The sequence below is a fragment of the Triticum aestivum genome, chromosome 5A (genome assembly GCF_018294505.1).
Source record: "Triticum aestivum cultivar Chinese Spring chromosome 5A, IWGSC CS RefSeq v2.1, whole genome shotgun sequence".
Classification (NCBI taxonomy): domain Eukaryota; kingdom Viridiplantae; phylum Streptophyta; class Magnoliopsida; order Poales; family Poaceae; genus Triticum; species Triticum aestivum.
Genome location: NC_057806.1, coordinates 349,805,752 through 349,828,960, shown reverse-complemented (window position 1 = coordinate 349,828,960; position 23,209 = coordinate 349,805,752).

Below are 23,209 nucleotides of genomic sequence, written 5' to 3'. Positions count from 1 at the left end.
CCACCTGCCCTCGGGTCAACTCGCGTCCGTTTCAAGCTGTTCAAGTTGCCGCCTCCGCCGTCTCAACCGCATTGCCGCTGCAATTTATGAGCCGCCGCCCTGGTGATGCCTCCGTTTCGCTGCTATGTTGAGCCGTCGGGGCCACGTTGAGCCACCTCTGCCATGTTGAGCCACCCGGACAATCAGGTGATATCTATCCGTTTAAGTTTATTTTATTAGCATATATTGATTTTTGTCAAAGAACAATTACTCTGGCTTGCGATGTTTTTTGATGCAGGACAATTGTTCACTGCAAAGCTGCGTCCTCTGCGGCCCAGTTTACATCAACATGACGAGGCCGAGCCACCCGTCCACGCGGGTTTACCGCGCCTGCGATCGACTCGCCCGTCCGCACCGGCTTACAACGCCACGGGCAGCTCATCTATATGTGCCGCCTCTAATGCAACTGTCGTCTTTACCTGTTGGGGAACGTAGCAGAAAAACAAAAATTTTCCTACGGTTTCACCAAGATCCATCTAGGAGTTCATCTAGCAACGAGTGATTAGATGCATCTACGTACCTTGTAGATCGCGAGCGGAAGCGTTCAAAGAACGGGGATGAGGTAGTCAAACACGACGTGATCGAAATCACCGAAGATCCTAGCACCGAACGGACGGCACCTCCACGTTCAACACACGTACGGTTAGTGTAACATCTCCTTCTTCTTGATCCAGCAAGAGGGAAGGAGAGGTAGAGGAATATGGCTCCAGTAGCAGCACGACGGTGTGGTGATGGTGAAGCTGCAGTATTCCGCCAGGGCTTCGCCAAGCACTATGGAGGAGGAGGAGGTGCTGGAGAGGGAGAAGGAGGCAACCAAAAGGCGTTGATGAAAAGCCCTCCTTCCCCCACTATATATAGGAGGGCCAAGGGGGGGCGCCGGCCCTAGGAGATCCAATCTCCTAGGGGGTGCGGCCAAGGGGGAGGAATCCTTCCTCCCCAAGGCACCTAGGAGGTGCCTTCCCCTCCTAGGACTCTTCCTCCTTGAAACCCTAGGCGCATGGGCCTCTTGGGGCTGGTGCCCTTGGCCCATGTAGGCCAAGGCGCACCCCCAAGAGCCCATGTGGCCCCCCGGGACAGGTGGCCCCACCCGGTGGACCCCCCGGACCCTTCCGGTGGTCCCGGTACAATACCGATGACCCCGAAACTTGTCCCGATGGCCGAAACAGGACTTCCCATATATAAATCTTTACCTTCGGACCATTCCGGAACTCCTCGTGACGTCCGGGATCTCATCCGGGACTTCGAACAACATTCAGGTTACTGCATATACAAATCCCTACAACCCTAGCGTTACCGAACCTTAAGTGTGTAGACCCTACGGGTTCGGGAGACATGTAGACATGACCGTGATCACTCTCCGGTCAATAACCAACAGCGGGATCTGGATACCCATGTTGGCTCCCACATGCTCCTCAATGATCTCATCGGATGAACCACGATGTCGAGGATTCAAGCAACCCCGTATACAATTCCCTTTGTCAATCGATATGTTACTTGCCCGAGATTCGATCGTCGGTATCCCAATACCTCGTTCAATCTCGTTACCGGCAAGTCACTTTACTCGTACCGTAATGCATGATCCCGTGACCAGACACTTGGTCATTCTGAGCTCATTATGATGATGCATTACCGAGTGGGCCCAGTGATACCTCCCCGTCATACGGAGTGACAAATCCCAGTCTTGATCCATGTCAACCCAACAGACACTTTCGGAGATACCCGTAGTATACCTTTATAGTCACCCAGTTACGTTATGACGTTTGGCACACCCAAAGCACTCCTACGGTATCCGGGAGTTACACGATCTCATGGTCTAAGGAAAAGATACTTTGACATTGGAAAACTCTAGCAAACGAACTATACGATCTTATGCTATGTTTAGGATTGGGTCTTGTCCATCACATCATTCTCCTAATGATGTGATCTCGTTATCAATGACATCCAATGTCCATAGTCAGGAAACCATGACTATCTGTTGATCAACGAGCTAGTCAACTAGAGGCTTACTAGGGACATGTTGGTGTCTATTATTCACACATGTATTACGATTTCCGGATAACACAATTATAGCATGAATAAAGACAATTATCATGAACAAGGAAATATAATAATAATGCTTTTATTATTGCCTCTAGGGCATATTTCCAACAGTCTCCCACTTGCACTAGAGTCAATAATCTAGTTACATTGTGATGAATCGAACACCCATGGAATTCTGGTGTTGATCATGTTTTGCTCTAGGGAAAGGTTTAGTCAACGGATCTGCTACATTCAGGTCCGTGTGCACTTTACAAATATGTATGTCTCCATCTTGAACATCTTCACGGATGGAGTTGAAGCGACGCTTGATGTGCCTTGTCTTCTTGTGAAACCTGGGCTCCTTGGCAAGAGCAATAGCTCCAGTGTTGTCACGGAAGAGCTTGATCGGCCCCGACGCATTGGGTATGACTCCTAGTTCGGTGATGAACTCCTTCACCCAAATTGCTTCATGCGCTGCCTCCGAGGCTGCCATGTACTCCGCTTCACATGTAGATCCCGCCACGACGCTCTACTTGCAACTGCACCAGCTTACTGCCCCACCATTCAAAATATACACGTATCCGGTTTGTGACTTACAGTCATCCAGATCTGTGTCAAAGCTAGCATCGACGTAACCCTTTACGACGAGCTCTTCGTCACCTCCATAAATGAGAAACATTTCCTTAGTCCTTTTCAGGTACTTCAGGATATTCTTGACCGCTGTCCAGTGTTCCTTGCCGGGATTACTTTGGTACCTTCCTACCAAACTTACGGCAAGGTTTACATCAGGTCTGGTACACAACATGGCATACATAATAGAACCTATGGCTGAGGCATAGGGGATGACACTCATCTCTTCTATATCTTCTGCCGTGGTCGGACATTGAGCTGAGCTCAATTTCACACCTTGTAATACAGGCAAGAACCCCTTCTTAGACTGATCCATATTGAACTTCTTCAATATCTTATCAAGGTATGTGCTTTGTGAAAGACCTATGAGACGTCTTGATCTATCTCTGTAGATCTTGATGCCTAATATATAAGCAGCTTCTCCAAGGTCCTTCATTGAAAAACTCTTATTCAAGTAGGCCTTTATGCTGTCCAAGAGTTCTATATCATTTCCCATCAAAAGTATGTCATCTACATATAATATGAGAAATGATACAGAGCTCCCACTCACTTTCTTGTAAACGTAGGCTTCTCCATAAGTCTGCGTAAACCCAAACGCTTTGATCATCTCATCAAAGCGAATGTTCCAACTCCGAGATGCTTGCACCAGCCCATAAATCGAGCGTTGGAGCTTGCACACCTTGTCAGCATTCTTAGGATCGACAAAACCTTCCGGCTGCATCATATACAATTCTTCCTTAAGGAAACCATTAAGGAATGCCGTTTTGACGTCCATTTGTCATATTTCATAATCATAGAATGCGGCAATCGCTAACATGATTCGGATGGACTTCAGCTTCGCTACCGGTGAGAAAGTCTCATCGTAGTCAACCCCTTGAACTTGTCGATAACCCTTAGCGACAAGCCGAGCTTTATAGATGGTCACATTACCATCCGCGTCTGTCTTCTTCTTAAAGATCCATTTATTTTCTATGGCTCGCCGCTCAACAGGCAAGTCAGTCAAAGTCCATACTTCGTTTTCATACATGGATCCTATCTCAGATTTCATGGCTTCTAGCCATTTGTCAGAATCCGGGCCCGCCATCGCTTCTTCATAGTTCGAAGGTTCACCGTTGTCTAACAACATGATTTCCAAGACAGGGTTGCCGTACCACTCTGGCGCGGAACGTGTCCTTGTGGACCTTCGAATTTCAGTAGGAGCTTGATCAGAAGTATCTTGATCATCATCATTAACTTCCTCTCTAGTCGGTGCAGGCACCTCAGGAACATTTTCTTGAGTTGCGCCATTTTCCGGTTCAAGAGGTAACACTTCATCAAGTTCTACTTTCCTCCCACTTACTTCTTTCGAGAGAAACTCTTTCTCTAGAAAGAATCCATTCTTGGCAACAAAGATCTTGCCTTCGGATCTGAGGTAGAAGGTATACCCAACAGTTTCTTTAGGGTATCCTATGAAGACGCATTTTTCCGACTTGGGTTCGAGCTTTTCAGGTTGAAGTTTCTTGACATAAGCATCGCATCCCCAAACTTTTAGAAACGACAGCTTAGGTTTCTTCCCAAACCATAATTCAAACGGTGTCGTCTCAACGGATTTCGACGGAGCCCTATTTAAAGTGAATGCGGCAGTCTCTAAAGCATAGCCCCAAAAAGATAGCGGTAAATCGGTAAGAGACATCATAGATCGTACCATATCTAATAGAGTGCGATTACGACGTTCGGACACACCATTACGCTGAGGTGTTCCAGGCGGCGTGAGTTGTGAAACTATTCCACATTTTCTTAAGTGTGTGCCAAATTCGTGACTCAAGTATTCTCCTCCACGATCTGATCGTAGAAACTTGATTTTCCTGTCACGTTGATTCTCAACCTCACTCTGAAATTCCTTGAACTTTTCAAAGGTTTCAGACTTGTGTTTCATTAAGTAGATATACCCATATCTACTCAAGTCATCAGTGAGGGTGAGAACATAACGATAGCCACCGCGAGCCTCAACACTCATTGGACCGCACACATCAGTATGTATGATTTCCAATAAGTTGGTTGCTCGCTCCATTGTTCCTGAGAACGGAGTCTTGGTCATTTTACCCATGAGGCATGGTTCGCACGTGTCAAATGATTCATAATCAAGAGACTCTAAAAGTCCATCTGCATGGAGCTTCTTCATGCGTTTGACACCTATGTGACCAAGGCGGCAGTGCCACAAGTATGTGGGACTATCATTATCAACCTTACATCTTTTGGTACTCACACTATGAATATGTGTAGCATTACGCTCGAGATTCATTAAGAATAAACCATTCACCATAGGAGCATGACCATAAAACATATCTCTCATATAAATAGAACAACCATTATTCTCGGATTTAAATGAGTAGCCATCTCGAATTAAACGAGATCCCGATACAATGTTCATGCTCAAAGCTGGCACTAAATAACAATTATTAAGGTTTAAAACTAATCCTGAAGGTAAATGTAGAGGTAGCGTGCCGACGGCGATCACATTGACCTTGGAACCATTCCCGACGCGCATCGTCACCTCGTCCTTTGCCAGTCTCCGCTTATTCCGCAACCCCTGCTTTGAGTTACAAATGTGAGCAACTTCACCGGTATCAAATACCCAGGAGCTACTACGGGTACTAGTAAGGTACACATCAATTACATGTATATCATATATACCTTTTGTTTTGCCGGCCTTCTTGTCCGCTAAGTATTTGGGGCAGTTCCGCTTCCAGTGACCACTTCCCTTGCAATAAAAGCACTCAGTCTCGGGCTTGGGTCCATTCTTTGGCTTCTTCCCGGCAGCTTGCTTGCCAGGCGCGGCAACTCCCTTGCCGTCCTTCTTGAAGTTCTTTTTACCTTTGCCCTTCTTGAACTTAGTGGTTTTATTGACCATCAACACTTGATGTTCCTTCTTGACTTCTACCTCTGCTGATTTCAGCATAGCAAATACTTCAGGAATGGTCTTTTCCATCCCCTGCATATTGAAGTTCATCACAAAGCTCTTGTAGCTCGGTGGAAGCGACTGGAGGATTCTGTCAATGACCGCATCATCCGGGAGATTAACTCCCAGCTGAGTCAAGCGGTTATGTAACCCAGACATAGTGAGTATGTGCTCACTGACAGAACTATTTTCCTCCATCTTACAGCTGAAGAATTTGTCGGAGACTTCATATCTCTCGACCCGGGCATGAGCTTGGAAAACCATTTTCAGCTCTTCGAACATCTCATATGCTCCATGTCTCTCAAAACGCTTTTGGAGCCCCGGCTCTAGGCTGTAAAGCATGCCGCACTGAACGAGGGAGTAGTCATCGGTACGTGCCTGCCAAGCGTTCATAACGTCTTGTTCTGCAGGGAGAACAGGTGCGTCACCCAGCGGTGCTTGTAGGACATAATCTTTCTTGGCAGCTATGAGGATGATCCTCAGGTTCCGGACCCAGTCCGTATAGTTGCTGCCATCGTCTTTCAGCTTGGTTTTCTCTAGGAACGCGTTGAAGTTGAGGACTACGTTGGCCATTTGATCTACAAGACATATTGTAAAGATTTTAGACTAAGTTCATGATAATTAAGTTCATCTAATCAAATTATTCAATGAACTCCCACTTAGATAGACATCCCTCTTCTAGTCATCTAAGTATAACATGATCCGAGTCAACTAGGCCGTGTCCGATCATCACGTGAGACGGACTAGTCAACATCGGTGAACATCTTCATGTTGATCGTATCTTCTATACGACTCATGCTCGACCTTTCGGTCTTCTGTGTTCCGAGGCCATGTCTATACACATGCTAGGCTCGTCAAGTCAACCTAAGTGTTTGCATGTGTAAATCTGTCTTACACCCGTTGTATGTGAACGTTTGAATCAAACACCCGATCATCACGTGGTGCATTGAAACAACGAACTGTCGCAACGGTGCACAGTTAGGGGGAACACTTTCTTGAAATTATTATGAGGGATCATCTTATTTACTACCGTCGTTCTAAGTAAACAAGATGCAAAACATGATAAACATCAAATGCAATCAAATAATAATAGTGACATGATATGGCCAATATCACATAGCTCCTTTGATCTCCATCTTGGGGCTCCATGATCATCTTGTCACCGGCATGACACCATGATCTCCATCATCATGATCTCCATCATTGTGTCTCCATGAAGTTGCTCGCCAACTATTACTTCTACTACTATGGCTAACGCGTTTAGCAATAAAGTAAAGTAATTTACATGGAGTTTCTCAATGACACGCAGGTCATACAAAAAATAAAGACAACTCCTATGGCTCCTGCCGGTTGTCATACTCATCGACATGCAAGTCGTGATTCCTATTACAATAGCATGAACATCTCATACATCACATATAGATCATTCATCATTCATCACAACTTTGGCCATATCATATCACAAAGCACTTGCTGCAAAAACAAGTTAGACGTCCTCTAATTGTTGTTGCAAGTTTTACGTGGCTGAAGTAGGGTTCTAGCAAGAACGTTTTCTTACCTACGTGAAAACCACAACGTGATTTGTCAACTTCTATTTACCCTTCATAAGGACCCTTTTCATCGAATCCGCTCCAACTAAAGTAGGAGAGACAGACACCCGCCAGCCACCTTATGCAACTTGTGCATGTTAGTCGGTGGAACCGGTCTCACGTAAGCGTACGTGTAAGGTTGGTCCGGGCCGCTTCATCCCACAATACCGTTGAAGCAAGATAAGACTAGTAGCGGCAAGAAAGTTGACAACATCTACGCCCACAACAAATTGTGTTCTACTCGCGCAAGAAGAACTACGCATAGACCTAGCTCATGATGCCACTGTTGGGGAACGTAGCAGAAAAACAAAAATTTTCCTACGGTTTCACCAAGATCCATCTAGGAGTTCATCTAGCAACGAGTGATTAGATGCATCTACGTACCTTGTAGATCGCGAGCGGAAGCGTTCAAAGAACGGGGATGAGGTAGTCGAACACAACGTGATCCAAATCACCGGAGATCCTAGCACCGAACGGACGGCACCTCCGTGTTCAACACACGTATGGTCAGTGTAACGTCTCCTTCTTCTTGATCCAGCAAGAGGGAAGGAGAGGTAGAGGAAGATGGCTCCAGCAGCAGCACGACAGCGTGGTGATGGTGAAGCTGCAGTATTCCGTCAGGGCTTCGCCAAGCACTATGGAGGAGGAGGAGGTGTTGGAGAGGGAGAAGGAGGCAACCAAAAGGCGTCGATGAAAAGCCCTCCTTCCCCCACTATATATAGGAGGGCCAAGGGGGGGCGCGGGCCCTAGGAGATCCAATCTCCTAGGGGGTGCGGCCAAGGGGGAGGAATCCTTCCTCCCCAAGGCACCTAGGAGGTGCCTTCCCCTCCTAGGACTCTTCCTCCTTGAAACCCTAGGCGCATGGGCCTCTTGGGGCTGGTGCCCTTGGCCCATGTAGGCCAAGGCGCACCCCCTACAGCCCATGTGCCCCCCCGGGACAGGTGGCCCCACCCGGTGGACCCCCGGGACCCTTTCGGTGGTCCTGGTACAATACCGATGACCCCGAAACTTGTCCCGATGGCCGAAACAGGACTTCCCATATATAAATCTTTACCTCCGGACCATTGCGGAACTCCTCGTGACGTCCGGGATCTCATCCGGGACTCCGAACAACATTCGGGTTACTGCATATACATATCCCTACAACCCTAGCGTTACCGAACCTTAAGTGTGTAGACCCTACGGGTTCGGGAGACATGTAGACATGACCGTGATCGCTCTCCGGTCAATAACCAACAGCGGGATCTGGATACCCATGTTGGCTCCCACATGCTCCTCAATGATCTCATCGGATGAACCACGATGTCGAGGATTCAAGCAACCCCGTATACAATTCCCTTTGTCAATCGATATGTTACTTGCCCGAGATTCGATCGTCGGTATCCCAATACCTCGTTCAATCTCGTTACCGGCAAGTCACTTTACTCGTACCGTAATGCATGATCCCGTGACCAGACACTTGGTCACTTCTGAGCTCATTATGATGATGCATTACCGAGTGGGCCCAGTGATACCTCTCCGTCATACGGAGTGACAAATCCCAGTCTTGATCCATGTCAACCCAACAGACACTTTCGGAGATACCCGTAGTATACCTTTATAGTCACCCAGTTACGTTGTGACGTTTGGCACACCCAAAGCACTCCTACGGTATCCGGGAGTTACACGATCTCATGGTCTAAGGAAAAGATACTTTGACATTGGAAAACTCTAGCAAACGAACTATACGATCTTATGCTATGTTTAGGATTGGGTCTTGTCCATCACATCATTCTCCTAATGATGTGATCTCGTTATCAATGACATCCAATGTCCATAGTCAGGAAACCATGACTATCTGTTGATCAACGAGCTAGTCAACTAGAGGCTTACTAGGGACATGTTGGTGTCTATTATTCACACATGTATTACGATTTCCGGATAACACAATTATAGCATGAATAAAGACAATTATCATGAACAAGGAAATATAATAATAATGCTTTTATTATTGCCTCTAGGGCATATTTCCAACATTACCATCCATCTCTCACGGGTTGGTCTATATCAACACACCGGGCCGCACCTGTCTGCATGAGCTGTTTATTGAATATGAGTGAGTCACCGCTTGGGAAGCCGGTTTTCTTCCAACAAATCGGAGGCGAATTATCATGTATTATCAGCCGCCGTCTACACTGGATGGCTCAATGGGTAGGCGCAGAAGTCACCGCCACTACAGTTTGGTTAAACTTCAAACAGCCAGTTGGAAGGAACCATTGGCCGAGTTGCTGACATGGCTCATACGAGATCATTTATAAACCCACCGCAGTCACCTCACCCTTTAGTGGATTCACATCGCGCTATCAACGCCAATGATATACACCTTCTGCTATGGTCAAATATGGAGAATCTCAAGTCAACACCTTGAGTCGTCTTGAGACTCGGGGGTTACAATGGTATGACTCGGCAGAATTGACTGGGTTCAATGCATTCAAGAACTCCGGGTCATTGGAGGGAAAAGTGACCCGGCCCCGGAGATTACTTATCTATCGATGAAAATTTAAAAGGCCGTCAGAAAAATATCGGCTCACCTTGATGCTTCCGGTTTAAAAATCCGGCTCAAGAGACATCTTTCTCCCACAAAGCACTGAAGCTCTTAATGTCTGATTTAAAAACCGGTTCAAGGGAAATTTATTTACCACAAAGCTTTGAAGCTCTCAAATCCGGTTCAAGGTAAATTTATCTCTCACAAAGTTTTGAAGCTTTCAAATCCGGTTTAAAGTTCCGGTTCAAAAAGAATTAATCTCTCGCAAATTCGAGCTCTCAGAAAGATTAAAGGGTGCCAAAAAGAGCCTGCTGCCATGATGCGCAGTTCAAACATGGGTATCCTGCCTTACGGCTTATCTTATTATGGTCATTTGGGGGCTTCCTGCTCATCGAGCATAGCTGTCGGTACCCTCTTGATCGGCGCAATGCCAAAACTTATATGGTCACTTGGGGGCTTCCTGTTCAAACATAGGTCGTATTCGAAGCAAAGAGAACATAGTTGTCGGTACCCTTTTGATCGGCACACTGCCAAACCCACTAGGGGGCTTCTTGATCGTATTCGAATCATAGCTCAACCCCTTTGGGTCTGACGTGGATCATATTCGAATCAGCGTGGTTAAACAACTCTCAAGGTCATTTGGGGGCTTCCTGTTCAAACATAGGTCGTATTCGAACCAAAGAGAACATAGCTGTCGGTACCCTCTTGATCGGCAACGCCAAAGCCACTGGGGGCTATATGATCATATTTGAATCTTAGCTTAACCCCTTGGGAACGGTTTTCTGATCGTATTCGAATCAGAAGCCTCAAAATTTTTAAAGTCTCTTTTTGCGAACAATTTTTTGGATTTTACTTGAAGCTTTTTTGATCATATCTAAAGTGTATATGAGTGGTTTCTATTTAACCCGGCTTGATTTTCGATGATAAGTTGCCAGCTTATGACAATCATCATCTATGTGGAAGCATTGGCTTCTAAGGATTGGGTTATCACCCTTACTGCACATGTCATGGAAACCGGCAGTACAAATTCAATATCACAATGGTTATATGTGAGATATTATGACCCGCCCTGTGGTAAACCGCCAAGGGATCTTGTGATCTACTTGAGTGTAGGATAAGACTACATTTGTGTGGTTACCCGCCCTAGCTTTTGATGTTAAGTCGCCAGGGCATATGTTGTTTAAACTCTGTGCAGGATTTATAGAGCTATGACTTACATAAATGATTAAGTTCAAGCCCATCATCAAAGATTGAAATTGGTGTCTCAAAAGGATTATCAATTCTTGATTTTCTCCAAGGCTATAAGCCGCCGGATTATAAAAATTCCGGCTTACAATGGAGGAGTATTAAACCGCCATCGGCCAAGAGCCACCGGGTATTTAAACTCCGGATTTACTTATCAACAGATGAGGTATTCAAAGTCGCTTTGGCGCAATGGCTATTATTTTATCAATGGATATGATTTATTCTACAATGGAAGGAATAGTCCCGAGTCACTGCAGGCTTACGACCCGACACTTGGGGGCTACATTATTTAAATTGAGATTACATCAAATATGCAAGTCCCATGTCACTGCCTGCATGCACCATGGCACTTGGGGGCTAATGTAAATTCACTTTTTGTTCAACTTGTTGAAGACCCGAATCATCACATTGTAATGAGATGACCCTTGGGGGCTACCAATTGCTCCTGTCAAAAAGTTCAAGGTACACAAGCATTAATCCATTATATTGAATGTCCCACTATTTAGTTGGTAGAGTACAAAGCTCTTAACCTTGTGGACATGGGTTCAAGCCCCATGGTGGAGATTATATTATATGATGTTATTATCAATAAATTATATACAAAGTCCCAACTCGGTATTATCTTACTAAGCCGGCCCTTGGGGGCTACATGTTGCTGCTCAAGTTTACATGATCATATTTACAAAGTCTCTGCTCATTATTGCATAATGACCCAGCCCTTGGCGGCTACACTGGTTGAATTTTTTATGAGCATAAGGCAATTACAAGTCCCAGGTTGCTGCAAGCATGACAACCCGGCATTTGGGGGCTACAGGTGATATGCATATAAGAGAGGAATAACTTCAAGTTCTCAGTTTTGAGCAAATCTAGTATTATATTATTATCGGAGAAATCTACAAATTTTATGACCCGACATCATCTTAAGATTAACCCGGCATCAGCTACACGACCCGGCATCATTTGTTTATAACTCGACAATTTTGGCAATCATTAATCGGCAAGATCTACATCTTTAAGCCGGCTGAATTTCAGTTGAATATTTCAAGACCAATATTTTTGTCAAGTCAGAGCATTGAAGGCCGACTCAAATGGATTATTTCTTATAATATTTCTCTACGAGAGCCAATGTCAGCAAATTGGTTATGAAGCTGGCCTATTGACCCGGATTTTTTAGAAGAAGTGCCTGGATTTTTTGCATTGGCAAGGTTTGGACATATCTGTTAAAAGAGATTTGCTATAAGACCTTGAGTATGCATCCAGGAGGAAATGACAAGGAATTAAAGATGATCAGGTGCCAGTTCAGAAAAATATTTAACCCGGAGCACAACCTATCAAGGTTGTTCTTGTGTTCATTTTACATGATAGTTTAACATGGATAATCCAAATTAAACTGGGGGCTAATGTCGGGGATATACCCCGCGGTATGACCCGGCCGGGCTTGGCGTTTTCATTGGTAACCCGCCGGAGTGGCGACTCACGAGCCCAGCGACTCACGGATGGCCCTAACGGCAGGTCAGATAGAAGACTAGGCCCAAGGCCCAGAAGGCCGGCTCATGTTATGGTGGGCCGGTTTACGAGAAAAGGCATAAGGAGTTTTCCCTTAAGGGAGCAGACTAAGATTCCACCTGTAATAGACTAGTCCAAATCCTAATAGGACTTCACATGTAACCCGCCCCTTCAACTTATATAAGTAGGGGAAGGGCACCCCAAAGAGGGACAAGTAAGAAGCTCAATAATCTCTAGGGCTAGACACGAAGGGGGAGCCGGCTTATGCGGCGACTCTCTCATGAGCATAATGAGATCTAGCCTCAAACAGCATGTAGGGCTATTACCGGATGATGTTTCCCGGGGCCCGAAGCTGTCTAAATCTTTGTCTTGTGTTGCGTCTCTCGATTCCGCTCAACCCCTCTCAAGCTACCACATAGATGCATTGGCCTCACAACTAAGTCCTCACACTAGGACATCTTCTGTGACAATTCCACGACAAGTCCCTTGAACGGAAGAAGGAAAGCACAACCTCTCCACATATTGCGAGCGTATGGTCCTCACGATTTGGCAGTGCTTCGTCGTCCAGAGCTAATCGTCGTCGAAGAATTAGAGGGAGGAGATTAGAACCACACCGGGCTTCTAATTATGAGGATTATAGGTCTATCTATGATTAGATCAACTAGGACTAACTAAGACTAGAACAAGAGAACTGGAGGAGACTCCAAAAACATGTGTGTTCAAAAGGTGTCAATACCTCTAGTGTATATAGGTTGGAGGGGAGAGGGAGGGGCTCCACAAGGGGGGGGGGAGATTCCTTCCCACCTTGGATGTCCAAGGAGGGGGAGTTTGCCTCCGATTCAGCGCCCCCCTTGCTTCTCCAAGAAGCTAAGGGGGCTCCTCCCCTATTTGGCCCAAGTGGCCCAATATCTTTCCACCACTTGGCCTTTGAAGGCCCATTTATGTTTAGTTAAATACAAAAGCTTCCTTATTAGAGCCTTTATTATTAATTTAACATCTCCAAAAATATTTTCCATCTATATATGATTTGTCAATAATACCATGCATTGCGAGATAAACACCGAAACGCTTTCGGTTCCTCTTGAAACAATTTCGAATATTAGTGAAACTATTTCAAAAATATATTCTCATTATTCCCGTTCTACTAATACTCAACAGATCATGATTACCTTAAGCTTCTGACCTTGTAGGTTAGGTAAAACATAGACATGAACAAAACCCTTTTCATTCAATAACCGTGGACGTCCATATCAATCCCTATGATTACACGAATGACAGTCGAGTGAACCTTTGGTTATCATGTGCTATTCCCTTTGATTCACGATACTTTTCAAAACCCGAGGTAAGATATACTATCCTCTTAAGTAATACACATGCTCACTATACCGGTCTGCTTGTTACCGGTTTTGTTCTTATATCTCGTTGACATGTTCTGTCATCCTCGTTGATGGTGTCATGGACTAAGGGATGCTAACCGAGTCGGCATGTAGTCCTCGGTCTGGGCCTGTGGGCCTCACTCTCCATCGGATGGACTCCGGAAGCTGCACACCTGGACGTGATCAAGACTCCACCTACCGAAGACTTAACATATACTCTAAGACATCTCCTGCCGCCTCCATGAGACCCCCTGGATACCGGCCATGTAACCCTAGATGCCCTAACTGGCTTGTATATAAGCCAAAGGGTTCATCCCAAAGAGGGGAAGGAATCACAGTTACATTCACCTTGCCCTAGGGTTAGAACACAACTCATTATCTCGAGATAGATCAAGCTTGTACTCAATACATCACCATCAATATAAACAAGAGCAGGACATACTGTTTTACCTGCATCAAGAGGGCCCGAACCTGGGTAAACATCATCTCCCTTGTTCCTGTTACCACTGATCCAAGATCCACCACTCGGGACTCCCTACCCTGAGGTCTGCCAGTTTTGATACCGACACTGGTGCTTTCATTGAGTGTTCTGATGTGTGATCAATAGGGGGATCGATGCCTCATCTGTAGATCAACTATGGTGCCACCCACGGCAACGTATCTGTCCCTGGCCAACTTTTTGTGTTCACAACATGATCTTTTTCACCAACTCGGCGAGCCATCTGGCCCCGCTGAGATCTACGCCTTGGATCATATCGTGACTTTCAGAGGCTTGGAATACACCGCAGATTCCCACGGCGAGCTCATCCTGTCCGGATGGACGCTCAGCCAGATTGAGGGCTTATCAGACATCGGAGGCTCGACTCCGGAGCCGATCTGCTTTGAGGATGTCAGTTAATGCTCCCGAACACCGATAAAGGAACCAAATACATCGACCCCAGGCAATCTTGTCTCGACGTTAAGTATTGACGCTAGTCCGGCCCCCACCTCGGACATTACATCGGATCTAGGACGAACTCTTGTGCCAGATCCGAAATCGACTTCAGATCTTCACCATGTTGAAACATGCCAAGCTATATGCCAGGTGTACTTCAAGTTAGCCCTGCCTACAAACAGGCCATGAACCCCAGGGAACTATCTCAGCTACATGGGATGCTTGACCATATGCAGAGCCTATCAATCTCAGATGGTCAAACCTCGGTTTATGACAAGATCGGACTTAAAGCCGATGATCGGGAAATTTACGTCCCACCCACCACCCACCTAGTCGCCACGATCGATGATTTAGCTGACGTGCTAGACAATGATGAGGCCACTGACATGGATGAAGATGTCGATGGCCCTACAAAAACCACTTCACCGCTGGTAAACACTAGGAAGTGGACTACAACATCTACTTATGATGTATCCATGGTTGAAACTCCCCGAAAACCCATCTAGACATCGAGATAGGTGCGGACGGGGCACCAGTGGGGAGATGTCGGTGGGAAACGACACCTATGGGGTCACTGGGATCCCTTCTACGGATGGCGGGCGCGGGGTTGTGCGAAGAGCGGGTGTGGCGGTAAGCACACAGATCATTTACCCAGGTTCGGGCTACGGAGACGCGTAAAACCCTAGTCCTGCTTTGATGTGTATTTAGGTATTCTTGTGTTCTTGAACTAGCTGCAGTGGTTCTCTAATCCAAAAGATCCGAATCCCCCTCTAGTACGCCTCGAGCCTCCTTTTATAGACAAAAAGGGGTTGCCACAGTGGCACACAGGAGGTGGAAAGGTGTATAGGGGCTGAGTCTATCCCCTGGCACCGCCGGACAAACATATTTAATGCACTGCCGATGTGCCCCTCTTGCTTTATTGGGGATGATAAAGAAGCTCGTCTCAGCTGTCATCGCCTCGCCTGGCTCCGATGTGCGTCCAATCTGACGAGGCGTTGTAACGCCACGTTGGCTGGCTGCTGGGCTGTCGCGGTGGTGGAGCCTTCACGAAGATCCGCATGCCACCATGCAGGTGCTTGCTGAGTTGGTGTAGAGGCCGCGCGCTGCCACACAGATGCCCGCCCAGCTGGTCGAGCTAGCAACTATATGGGAGCGGCGGTGGATGCTTTGGCAGACATGGGCCTGGGTGCGGCCCCGCAGGTGTCCTCGGCAAGGGTCTTGTCGAGGGCCCGACAAGGGTCTTGCTGCGGCAACACGGTCATCCCTGGCAAGGATCTTGCCGGGGATCTTGTGGATCTCCTTGGCAAGGATGTCGCCAAGGGTCGTCTTCTTCTGGTCTCCATCTGATCTTGTGTATCTATGATCTCTACAAAGATCTGCATGCCACCACGGAGGTGCCTCCCGAGCCTTGGTTTCAATATGGCGTGGGAACCCCCTGGGCTCAAGGGTGGCGCGCTCTGTTGGCGTCAGGCAAGTTGCCCCGGCAAGGATCTTGCTGAGGATGCGGAAGGCACCCCGGCAAGAGTCTTGCCGGGGGAGTCCACCTTGCCCTCTTGCTCTCTTTCTGTCTCTGGTCTTGGTGTTGCTTTGGTCGTCTTCTGCTCCGGCATCCCTCCTCTACCCTGCTTAGTGTGGCCGTGGGCGCAGCTCTGACTGCCCGTGCACAAGTAAAGGGGTGCAAAAGGAGAGCCCCTACTTTTGTACACCGACAGGAGCCCCTGGGCCTGGGCCACACATAAGCACGACACGTTGTTGGGCTAGGCCCAGAACGATGCGTGGGCAGGTGCGGCGGATTTTTACCGCAGTAATTCCTCCGTCCGCTACGCTTCCCCACGATCCGCGTTGAACGCGCGACATGGAGGGTCATGCGTGACGTCGGGGTCATGCATGGGGCGGTTTCCGCACACATGCGTCACATCAATGTAAAGAGGCGGTCCACGCCTTCCCCGTAAAAAGGAACAACCACGGGCGCGCTGCTCATTTACCCTTTGTGTCTTCTCCAATCTCGGAACCGCCTTCCCCTCCTTCTTCCTCCTCAAGCCCTTGCTCTCGCTCGCCGTCGCCGTGTTTTCACTGCCCTTTCTCCTCCACCTCCCGCAGCCGCCATGGCACCCAAGACCAGGAAGAGCAAAGGAGTGGCCAGGGACGCCGGGGGACGGAGCCGCCGGAGAGTGAGTCAGCGGCGCGGCGGACGAAGCTCGACTACTTCCCCTTGATGGTTGACACGGTCCACCTCCGGTACAACTTGAGGCCCCTATGGGGGTGCAAGACGGGGGAAGAGACGACTGGGCATCCGGCCACGCGCGTCATCCCCGCCGGTTGTGCCAAGGTCGCCCCGAATCAGTACCTATTCTTCGTCGACTACTTTTCCTGTGGCCTCTGCCCCCCTTTCTCCAATTTCTTCAGCGACATCATGCACACATGCGGCTTCCATCTTCTGGATTTCACGCCAAACGCCGTGGCGTGCATGGCTCTTTTTGCCCATCCCTACGAGGGCTTCGCTGGAGTGCTTCCCAGCACGGCGCACTTCCACCACTACTTTTATCCTCGAATCGAGAAGGGAGGTGCCATCTATGGTTGTGTCACTTGGATCCCAAGGCCCTTGGAGAAGGGGACGTATCCAAAGGGCGCCCAGAAGGAGAGGTGGGAGGAATGGCGGAGCCGGTGGTGCTGGATTGAGGAGGAGGAGCCTCAGGAGTTTTGCCAAGTTCGCCAGATGCCGCCGGTTCACAGAGATGCCTGGGGCGACGTCAACGCCTAGGATGGGAGGCTCACGGTCGCCACCACCAGGATTCACCGCCTCGCTGCTGCTGGGCTCACCCTGGAGATGATCGGGGCATATTTCATCCGCCACCGCATCGCCCCTCTGCACAACAAGGGGCGGTCGGCTCGGCTTTTCAGCAACGCGGCCGACATCATGCGGCTCCGCCCTGGCCTGAACCATAACTTCACGGTGATGGCACACACACACTTCTGCCAGCGGCTCTTCCAGCTCGACGTGAGTCGTGACGGCAGGGCTGAAAGGGCCAGCAAGACCGTGAAAGCAGGCAAGGTCGCCAAGGGGCCCTTGTTCGGGTTGGCGGCGGGGGGTGGTCCCGCTGAGCAACAACTCTCGCCAAACCGACATCATCGCCATGATGCTGGACTTCAATGCGCACGGCCTTTGACCCGAATTGGGCCGAGCCGGAGGAGGATCAGCCGCAGGAGTTCTTCGACACCTTGGTGGAGAAGTACGTCCGTGAGGAGCCGCGGCTCATCCAGGACACCACCGAGGCGGAGCTGGACTACATCGCCGCTAGGGCGGCGGAGGCGGAGCTCGCCAAGGAGGCCGACAGTGCTGGCAGCATGAAGGACGAGGCCGCGACGGCCATAGAGGAGAAGGAGCTCGCCCAGTGGGCAGAATCCGCTGCGGAGGCTGGCAGCGCCGGCATCGGGGCCCTCTCATCGAAGATGACATCGACAGGTCGTCTGAGGAGGAGGCCGAGGATGTCAAGCCCCCGGCCACGGGGAGAGGGCGTGTCCTGCGGTGGGCCGCCTCTGGTGAGCCGGTCCGGCCCGGCAGGACTGCACAACCGCAATAACCTCCGGAGGCGCCCATGCACCAGACGAGGGCCGCGGCGGCAGGGAAGGCAGTGAAGGTGGCGGTGGCGAAGAAGAAAGCAGCTGCCCCTTCTTCGTCCAAGCGTCCCCCAACTCCACCTACTTCCCCACCTCCCGCAGGTGACGACACGGAGGTCTTCTTCGACCTCGGTTCTCTTAGCCCGAGGAGGAAGAGGAAGGCCGCGGAAGAAGAGGCGGGGGATGAGTAAGTGTCTTGTCTTTTGTCATCTCCGTCCCCTCGGACCGTGCCAATTTTCTTGACTTGTCTTCATCTTCACAGGGATAGGAAGACGCTGGCCTAGAGGGTGGCGAAGAGGGCCAAGGCTTCGGCGGGCGGCCAGCCCCCGGTGGGCACCTCGAGTATGCCGCTGGTGGTGGTGGAGAGGAGCCCCCGGCGCAGCCACCAACGTGCATTCATCACTCACTCCCCTTTGACGTGTGGTGGGGCACGATTTCCTGGTGCTGAGCTTGCCGTAGTTGCAGGAGGAGAACGGCAGCAGGAGGATCCACTGAGGGCCACCCCCAACGCGCCGCCCCCATCGACCACGCCACCCCGAGGGGGGTCCCCAGCAAGGGCGCCAAACACCGAGCCCATGCGCACGGAGGAAGAGGAGGTGAACCTGGGCGTCGGCGGCTCCGTCCCAGCACGGAATGCCGGTGGGGAGGGGGCCCCTTCGTCCCAGCTTGGTGTAGGTGAGTTGTTTGCCTCTCGTTCCCGCTCGTTTTTCTTCTTTTAGATTTTGATCTTGGCTTCGCCTCATTCTCCTTCTCGGTACCTAGATCCTTCCTCGACGGACCGGGAGGACGTGGACACCGTCATCGGAGATGTGGCCAGAGAGGCCGCGGCCGAGGCTGACAAGATCGCCGCTTAGGAGGCTGCCAAGGATGTTGCTGAGGACGCCGCTGAGGGGCCTCCCGGGGAGCTCGGCGAGGCCGCTACCGAGGAGGCCGGCAAGGGGCCCACCAGGGAGGCCAACAAGGCCGCTACTAAGGAGGAGGTGGTCGGCGACCATCCTTCCTCCTCTGCCGCTTCTGGCTCGGGCAAATATCTGAAGGTGGGTGACGACTTGTTCGTCCACCTCCCATGGACGGCGAGCACTAGGGCGCCCGCCGAGGGGGGGGGGGGTGTTTGACAACGAGGTGCTTGGCACCGCCAGGCTTGAGGTCGTTGACGGACCGAGCGTCGGCGTCGGCGGTTCCTAGGAAGAGCGGCTCCTCCAAGGCATGAGTACCAGCTTCCACAAGCTCCAGGCGCTTCACCATGCCCACCTGAACAAGGCCAAGTCTAGGATGGCAGCGGTGGACAAGGCGGAGGCGGACCTCTAAGACTGCGTCGCCAAGGCGCAGGCTTGGTTTCACCAGGCCTGTGAGGAATTCAAGGCCGCCCAGGATCAGCTGGCCGAGCACAAGATGGAGCTTGTCATGAAGCAGGCCGACATCAAGAAGGATCAGGAGACGGCGAGTCGCCAGGTCGCCAAGGAGGAGGCTGCTCGGCTCCAGCACCAGGCCGAGCTGAACTCCCCGGAGGAGGACCTTGCCGCTCGCGAAGAGAAGCTCGCCGTAACACTCCGCGGCAAGGACGAGGAGGTCTAGGAGCTCGTCATGCAGCAGACCTAGGAACTGGAGCAGAGGCACGAGGAGGCCCTCAATGCTCAGGCCCAGGCCCATGCCGGCAAGGTGGACGAGCTGGAGGCGGAGCTTGACGGGCTGAAGCGGCAGGTCCAGGAGCTGATGGGGGAGAGGGACGCGACCAAGGGCGCTTTGGCTGACGTGCAGGCCGCAGTCCTCGAGAAGGCCGAGCTACTCTCCACGGCCAACGAGTCTATCAAGGACCTGAAGCTGAAGCTGGAGAGCCTTGAAGGGACGCTCTTGGACGTCAGGGCCCGGGAGGGAACCCTGACCAAGAATCTGGAGGAGGAGAGGCAGCTGCGGAAGAACGATGCCGCCAGCCACGCAGAGTTCATGGCGGGCAAGAAGCTCTGGATCAGCTGCCTCGCCGATGTAGCCGGCAGGATCACCATGCAGCAGGCTACCATGGGGATGCCAAACGTGAGGTACGTCCCAGAGCCAAACGTGAGTCCTAATGCCAGGCTAAATCTGTTCTTCGAGGGTGTTGTCGGGGCCCTGGAGCGGTTCCACTCGAACAGGGCGTCCTCTCTGGCCGAAGAGGCCCGAAGGCTTTGCTAGGGTGCCATTACTAAGCTCCTCACCAAGATAGCGTACTGGAACCCTGACCTCGACTTTGAAGCTTATACTAGATAGCTTGCCGGACGATGTGGACCCCACGCCGCTCGAGGAGCGCATCGAGCCCGTCATCGCCCACATCGACGGAGTCGGGAGGGTACAAGGCCAGCGCCGGGACTAGGCACCCCGTTTCTTATCGCCGCTGCAGGTTCATGACCAAGACAATTTTTATCTTTATTTAGAACCGCAGCAACAAATGACGTAATATAACTCTGCAGTACTTTTGAAATGATGCATGTTATTTTCCTGTTCACTCTTCCTTTGTATGTCCATCCTACGTTAATCAGGTAGGTTTGCCGGCACGGAAACCCAGGTGGCTTCTTGAGGACGGATCCTCAATGTCCTGTCGGGCATGCTTGCTGCCGGGCAAACGACCTCGCTGCTCTTGATGCGGCAGCTCGAGCTGTCGAGCGGACTTGAGGTAGAACGAGAGCGTTGCCAATCACAGAAGGTCACCCTGCCGTTGTCGACGCAGCCGCTCGAACTGTTGAGCGGACACGAAACAGAACAAGGGCGTTGCCAATAGTGGTAGGGCTCCATTGTTTGCAGGTTTTCCATACACAGGGTAAGATCATCAAGGATGATAACCATATATATAAAAAGGAATTACTCAAAGTTTTGCATGACTTAGCTTTTCTGCCGCTGCGTGAGCGTTCGCCGCGTCCACCGAGGACGCCATTTGTTCGGTTGTCTCCTTTCTTGAAGTGACAACCACGAGGAAGCCGTTGCTTCATCCAGACCGGATTCTCACAACTGCGCACCCCCTACCTGGCGCGCCAGAGATGTAAGTGGGAAACGACACCTATGGGGTCACTGGGATCCCTTCCACGGTTGGCGGGCGCGGGGTTGTGCGAAGAGCGGGTCTGGTGGTCAGCACACAAATCATTTACCCAGGTTCGGGCCATGGAGATGCGTAAAACCCTAGTCCTGCTTTGATGTGTATTTAGGTGTTCTTGTGTTCTTGAACTAGCTGCAGTGGTTCTCTAGTCCAAAATATCCGAATCCCCTCTAGTACGCCTCGGGCCTCCTTTTATAGACAAAAAGAGGTTGCCACATTGGCACAAACAAGGTGGAACGGTGTACAGGGGCTGAGTCTATCCCTTGGCACCGCCGGACAAACGCATTTAATGCGCTGCCGACATGCCCCTCTTGCTTTATTGGGGACGACAGAGAAGCTCGTCCCAGCTGTCGTCGCCTCGCCTAGCTCTGACACGCGTCCAAGCTAACGAGGCATTGTAACGCCACGTTGGCTGGCTGCTGGGCTGGCGCGGTGGTGGAGCCTTCACGAAGGTCGGCATGCCACCACACAGGTGCTTGCTGTGTTGGTGTAGCGGCTGCGCGCTGCCATGAAGATGCCTGCCCAGCTGGTCGAGCTGGCAGCTGTATAGGAGCGGTGGTGCAGGCTTTGCAGACGCGGGCCTGGCTGCGGCCCTGCAGGCGTCCTCGACAAGGGTCTTGTCGAGGGCCCGACAAGGGTCGTGCTGCAGCACCGCGGTCGTCCCCGACAAGGATCTTGCCGGGGGTCTCGTGGATCTCCTTGGCAATGATCTCGCCAAGGGTCGTCGTCTTCTGGTCTCCATCTAATCTTGTTTATCTATGATCTCTACAAAAGATCTGCATGCCACCACGGAGGTGCCTCCCGAGCCTTGGTTTCAATATGGCATGGGAACCCCTTGGGCTCAAGGGTGGCGCGCTCTGCTGGCGTCAGGCAAGTTGCCCGGCAATGATCTTTGCCGAGCCTGCGGAAGCCACCCCGGCAAGAGTCTTGCCAGGGGAGTCCACCTCGCCCTGTTGCTCTCTTTGCGTCTCTGGTCTTGGCGTTCTTCTGGTCGTCTTGTGCTCCGGCATCCCTCCTTTGCCCTGCTTAGTGTGGCCGTGGGCGCCGCTCTGACTTCCCGTGCACAACTAAAGGGGTGCAAAAGGAGAGCCCCTACTTTTGTACACCGACAGACCCCGGTGGGAACAACGCCACCGTTGATAATGGCGGCATGGTAGTCGAAGAGGATGACAATCCAGGAGAGGATTTTCAAGCCTCCCTAGAGCAACACGCCAGCCCCAAAGGAATCCCCAAAGACCTGGGCGTCAACGACCTCTTTGAAGGGGATGACGACGGATACGTCTATAACGTATCTACTCTTTCTCATGCTTTTCTTCTTGCTTTGGACTCTAATTTGCATGATTTGAATGAAACTAACCTCGTACTAACGCTGTTTTCAGCAGAACTACCATGGTGTTGTTTTTGTTTAGAAATAAAAGTTTTCGGAATGGAACGAAACTTTTTGAGGATTTTTTATACTTATAATAAGAAGATCTGGAGCCAAGACCCGCCAGAGGGGGCCCCTAGGTGGTCACAACCCACCAGGGCGCGCCCCCTCTCCTGGTGCGCCCAGGTGGGTTGTACCCACCTGGTGGACCCGCTGATGACCCCCCTGATACTATAAACTCACGTTATTCCAGAAAAAAAATCAGGGAGAAAGAATTATCATGATCCATGAGAAGGAACCGCCGCCAAGACTTGTTCTTCCTCGGGAGGGCAGATCTGGAGTCCGTTTGGGGCTCTGGAGA